Genomic DNA, 6166 nt, shown 5'->3' with positions numbered 1-6166 from the left:
GGTATCATCCAAAATAGTGTGATGGATTGTACTTACAAAAGGAGAGGTGATGTGATGGACTACAGCGAAGCGGCAGTTTCCCAGGAAGGAAGTAGCACACATTCCAGAAAAAATGGGATGAGACAGGAGATAATGCAGCCTGGAGCTGGATTGGAGGCAGAAGACAAAATTCAGGATAGCTATTCCCTAGAATCTCCCAAAGTTTATCCATTAGGATGAAAATATTATAGGTTTAGTCTAGCAAACTTGTGACTGTAACATGTGCAAATAAAGAATTGAATTTTGGCTGGATTGTTCTATTTCATTCATGGGCTGGATCTAACAGGTTCCTTTGCAGGATAGCTGCAAGTGTTTTCATTTGTTATTGAATCACTACCACTTCACTAGCAGTAATGGCAAACTCACTTATGCAAACACAGCCAGAGATTATTATTATTTTTTAATACCTTATAAAATATAACCTTTAAATTACAATCAGAAATGAGCATTCCACTTCATGCCATCCTCTGAACAGGTCCCTCCCCAAGTGAGATAATCCTACATTTAAGGCCTATGCCTAAGTAGGAAGAGGAACAAGATCTCTCTACTTGGAAGATAAGAATCATAGAAAAACTGACTTTGGCAAGATTTGACATTTGTGACTGGTTGATTGATGATGTACCATCAGGTCATTTTTTACTCCCAGCAACCAGATACATTTCTCTGAATACCTGACCAGAATACTAATTTAATTAAATTAAATTAATGTTGAATATTATTCCAACACTGGAGGAGAAAGACTTTGAGTTCCTTTCTTTACAATGCAAATGAAACACTGCCGTCTTTACTTACAGAAACTGGAACTCTGACCAAGGGTAAGTTCTAGATTGATCAATTAGATCCTTTCTCAATCAGAGGACCAAGTTCTGACCTTGATTAGGACATCCTATAGATCAAGTAGCTAATTCTGTCATCTTGATGACTTCTTCAGTAAAAACCAAAAACAAGCAAGCTTTTCTTAGCAAACCTTTACTGCCAAATAGAGAAATGCAATTGCTATCCTGAAGTGTGGGGCTAGATTCTATGACATCATTGGATCTAATGAAAGAGTCAGTTACTAGCCTAATAAAATTTTCCTTGTGGCATAGAACAGGAGTGTCAAAATAGATTTCTTTGAGGGCCGGATCAGCATTGTAGTTCTCCTTTGCGGGCTGAAGTGGGGGAAGGAAGACAAGCAGCATCCTGATAGCCAAAACAGGTTGTTTTCAGCCTGAATGGCTTCCTGCAGGCCAAAAATGGGCATCACGGGGCCTCCTGCTGGAGGCCGGGATGCTGCTGGAGGCTGGGGAGGTTGAAAACGGGCCACGCTGGGGGGTGCACATAGTCCCACATGGTCTGTTTTTCCAGGCAGAGGCACCATGGGCCAGTCCTTTGATATTTCCAGGCCGGTCCCCACAGGCCAGATTTAAGCACCCGGTGGGCCAGATCCAGCCCACGGGCCTTGAGTTTGACACCCCTGGCACTATTCATTTCTGTCTTGGTAAGCACAGTAACTTCATTCTCTGTTAATACTATCATGAGGATCTTTCTATGCTATATTAAAGCCAATATTAAAGCCAGCCTGTTTTCACTTGTAATTTTTATTTGGGAAAGGGAAAAAAATGCAGATACTTTGGGGGGTGGGGGGTTGGAAGCCTATCTATCGGGAGTTGTTCTGCAGCATAAATGGGTAGCTACACAGTGCAGCTGCACAATTAATATTATGCCGTTAGAGAAGAAAGAATCTCACCTCTTTACCCTTGGATCTGGTGTGTGTCTCCCAGGTTGGTACAATTTCATGACTGCGACGGTTACAGTTTAGGAAGAAAATGTGTAACTCATAAACCGATATGAGTTTATCTTAATTGGGCAAATAAACTTTTTTAGATCCCAATATATTCCATTAATTAGCACCAAATGGAAAAATATTGCCCATTGGAACTTAGACAGAACCAAAATGAGCTTCACTACATAAAGGGACAAAGAGGGTTTCCCAACATTGCTGTGAAGAGATCCGAGAAAAGCTATCTGTTTGTATCACTTTGTGCTGCCAAGATAAAGGTCAGAACGGTTATCTAGCCTAATTTAGAATACTGAGTCATTTAAGTTCATTTTCTTTATGCTTTTAATTGCGTATGTAGTGGAAGGAATATTTATGTTCTCAGCAAAGTACACAAGCATATATTTTCTTGAAGTCTAATTTAATCATCCTGCAAAGCATTGCCCTCCCTATAAACAGTTTAAAACTCAAGGGCATGGTTCCTTCTGACCATCTTCATTCATCATTCACAATTTGGCCCTTTGTTATTATTCACAATATAGGAAACCACAGGGAAAACTTCTGTTAGCTTCTCTAGGCTATCGACTGCAACAGAAATGTGTCAGTCTCTTATCCTCAGAAATCTGTGCACCTGGTGTACAACCATTCCATGTTTCCAGATGCTAATGATAAAAGCAATTCCAATGATAGTAGTGTCTGTAATTGCATAGTAGGCATAATTTGGACATTTTCTTACCAATTCAATAAACATAAGACGGCAACAGAAAATGTTTCTGTAGTTACCAATTCAAATTTTCCTAGCAAAATAAAAAAAGAGTAGCAGATAATATAGCAAAAGGATTGAGGTGCTGTGACTTTAATTCCTATTCTTACATGTTTTGCTCAAGATCATTTACTTTTTTTCCCCCTAGAATTAGAGATAGATTTTCTATGAGCACAGTTTTTTTCTGTAAATAAGTCCTTTATTCTGTGATTATGTTCCATCTTTTTTAAAGATCCTTTTTTTAACTCCTATCTGTTATCAGACCAGCATATTCAGGTCATCAATCATTTTTCAAGACCTGCTTAATAGTCATGAATATTTTCAAATAAACTACTTAAAGTGCTGTCAAAGTATCACTACTAAATTCTTGGTTCTGTTGTTCAAGGATTAAGTTGGCTGATCATTGACTGTACTAATGATGTACTTAACTTTGTAGAATTTGAAATACTTAAAAATTAAAAATTAGCTCAGTCATATCAATGTACTGGGAAATTCTGTTGCTTTTCAGTTTACAAATCGTGCTAAAGTCGAAAGTGTTGTCTATGGAGATTCTCAATAATCCAGGTCATGATGATCAAATGATCACCTTTTGGTCAAAAGTGTTGCTTTCCAATTCCAAAACAAAACTGATGAACTTGACAGGTCCTGGATTGTAATTGTGCTGTCTCTTAATAACATTTTTAAAAAATCATTGGCTATTTATTTACTGGGTTTTCAAATGTTTGAAATAAAAACATATTGTTATGACTCACAATGAAATGGGACATTGTTTTAGGATGCTGTGATAAATGTCCACATGGTCTAGGATAGGGCTGTCAAACTTGCAGCCTGTGGGCTGGATGAGTCACACACTGGCCACGCCCATGCCCGGTTTAGCGAAGTGGGGGAAAGTCGCGATATATTACATGACAATACCGTGACGATGCGAGTTTGACACCCCTGCTCTAAGGCATCCTTTTGCAAATTAGAATTAAAGCATCAGACAGTGATTTGCTACTTATTCTAATTTTGAATACATAATACTCCCTGCCTCCCCAAGGATTTCTATCATATACTTGCTTGATGATGTGAATTGCAGAAATCACAGAAAGGCTTGCTTGGATGGGAGTCTTATTGCAATAAGGCCTGAGATTTTTGTCAAACACATTAATGGCATTTTTGCTTATTATCTTTTTATTCCTCAATCTACCCACTGGAATTAGATTTCATTTTTAATTTGTATAGGGGGGTCAAAGGAGTCTTTCAAGCTCCAGAACAGCTGTGAGATCCTTTGTAAGACAAACGTTACAAAACATCATGTTCCAATTCAGTGCAGCTGGGAGCAGCTTATAAAGCAGCCTGGAAAAAGATGAGCTGTTCTAATGATTCAAAAAACTTGGTACCCTAATTGGCAGCATCTCCCTTTGTATCCTTAGTTAGATGTATGGCGAATGAGGTTTGCCCAAGTGTAAGATTGTGAGAAAGTGGGGGAAGAGGCATTTGAAGATTAATTTCCAAAGATGCAACTCCAGATGCAAGAGAAAAAAGGATTTCAAAGAGACTCTGTCATAATTTACTCACTAAATTAAGGCTGGGAATTTACCTTTATGGTTTTCAAGCTACCATATTTCCACCAGATTAATTTTAAAATTCCATCCTTAAATCCTTGCATCCTTGGTATTGCCAGCTTTGGGCCTTGTTTGTATCAGCTTACGCTGAAAACCCTTGTTAGGATTTCATCTTTCACCTAATAACTTATCTAAACAGCAATTACATATCTGTTGATACTCACTTATCTCCTGCCTTCTTTTGTACATTCCCTTTGGACCTACTAATCCAGAGTGGTTCTTTAAATTCATTTTTTATACCCTTTCCCACTGGGATGGAACTTATCGCCTTGCAGGCAATGAAAACATAATGAAATGGTAACTTCTACAGAAATCCATAGTGTGCTAGAGGCAGATAAGGCTCAAAAAGGAAGAAAATAGGTTTTTTAAAAAATCTTTCTGAGATTTCTCTGAAATTAAATTCATAAGCAACTGTGAACTGCACACATTGTTAACTTCTTCCATAATTTTTTTCATTTGCAAAACAGTTGTCACTGCTTATTTTCACTGTCTGTGTTCACTGCACTTTAGGATTTACATTTAAGGACAATATTTGCCACTATAAACTGGTGATGTGTATAAGCATGTGTGCACACTAGACAGGAACAGTTTGAAGTACTCTTCCTTGCATTTAGAATCCAATCTTGAATTTCAAACACCAATCAGACTTCTAGTTGCAGTGATTGTTCAGATGAATAAATACTCACTGGACTCAAACCACCAAAGAACATTATCAGGATGACATTAGATCCTAATGACTTTAAAGTAATGCTTCCCAATTTAGCATTTCATTATAAATGCATGTAACTTGAATGTAGGTCAGTCTAGAAATATGTTCTAGGAAAGTTAGTATAACCTCTTCAAGAGAGGAAAGGGATTAATTACTATTAATAGTAATTAGTACTTAATATTATTAAGTACTACTAATTATCTGTTGAACTTCCATTGTTGTCTATATCAGGGGTCTCCAACCTTGGCAACCTTATGAGTTGTGGACTTCAACTCCCAGAATTCCCCAGGCCAACATGGCCAAGGAATTCTGGGACCTGAAGTCTGCAATTCGTAAAGTTGCCAAGGTTGGAGACTCCTGGTCTATACTGTTTTTTGATATTATGACAGGTATCTAGATTGAAGCTGCCTTGCTTAGAAGTGCTTTTCACTGTCGTCTGAAGTAGGAGCATTGGGCTGGGTGGCTTCAATAGCTGCCCCAGGATTACCTGTACAGGTAGTCCTCGACTTACAACAATTCATTTAGTGAACATTTGAAGGCACTGAAAAAAGTGACTTATGACCATTTTTCTCACTTATGATCATTGCAGCATCCCCATGGCCACGTGATTTACATTCGGATGTAAATGGTTCATATTTATGACGGTTGCAGTGTCCTGGGATCATGTGACCATCTTTTGGGACCTTCTGACAAGCCAAGTCAATGTAGAAGCCAGATTCCCTTTCCCTTAAGTAATTAGTTGTTACTAATTTAACAACTGCAGTGATTCACTTAACAAATTTCTCACTTAAATTCAGGCCTCAATTGTGATTGTAAATCAAAGGACTACCTGTAGATTATAATGTCAAATAAAAATGACAAAGGCCCACTAGCTTGATGACTTTGGAGTTTCCTGAAATATTGTCCATAAAATGTTCTGGAGCTGTTGAGCCTGAAACATAAACTGCTTTTGGCAAACAGGTCTGGAAGAGAGGAACAGCTTGTGATGAAGTTTTAATGAAATGATCAAGGGATCATGTTATTTGTAAGGTGTTACAGTGAATTTCAGCAGACAATGAATGGTTAACTGCAATGCTGAAAAGTAGCATAATAAAAAGTTTAATATAGCCTCTCCAGTTATCAAGGCATTACCATTCATTGTGCTTTGTTCTTCAAAACAGCCTCATAAAATAGTCAATATCCATATTGTGACAAAGAGGGCAAGTTAATCTAATTCATCAGATGGAAGAAAAGTGTTTGAACTGGGGGTTTATAGCTTACTTTGAGACACTAAGGTAGTTTCTTTAGTT

Source organism: Pantherophis guttatus, chromosome 2 (assembly GCF_059756535.1).
Source record: "Pantherophis guttatus breed Tessera chromosome 2, ASM5975653v1, whole genome shotgun sequence".
Classification (NCBI taxonomy): domain Eukaryota; kingdom Metazoa; phylum Chordata; class Lepidosauria; order Squamata; family Colubridae; genus Pantherophis; species Pantherophis guttatus.
Note: the sequence above shows the minus strand (reverse complement) of the source record.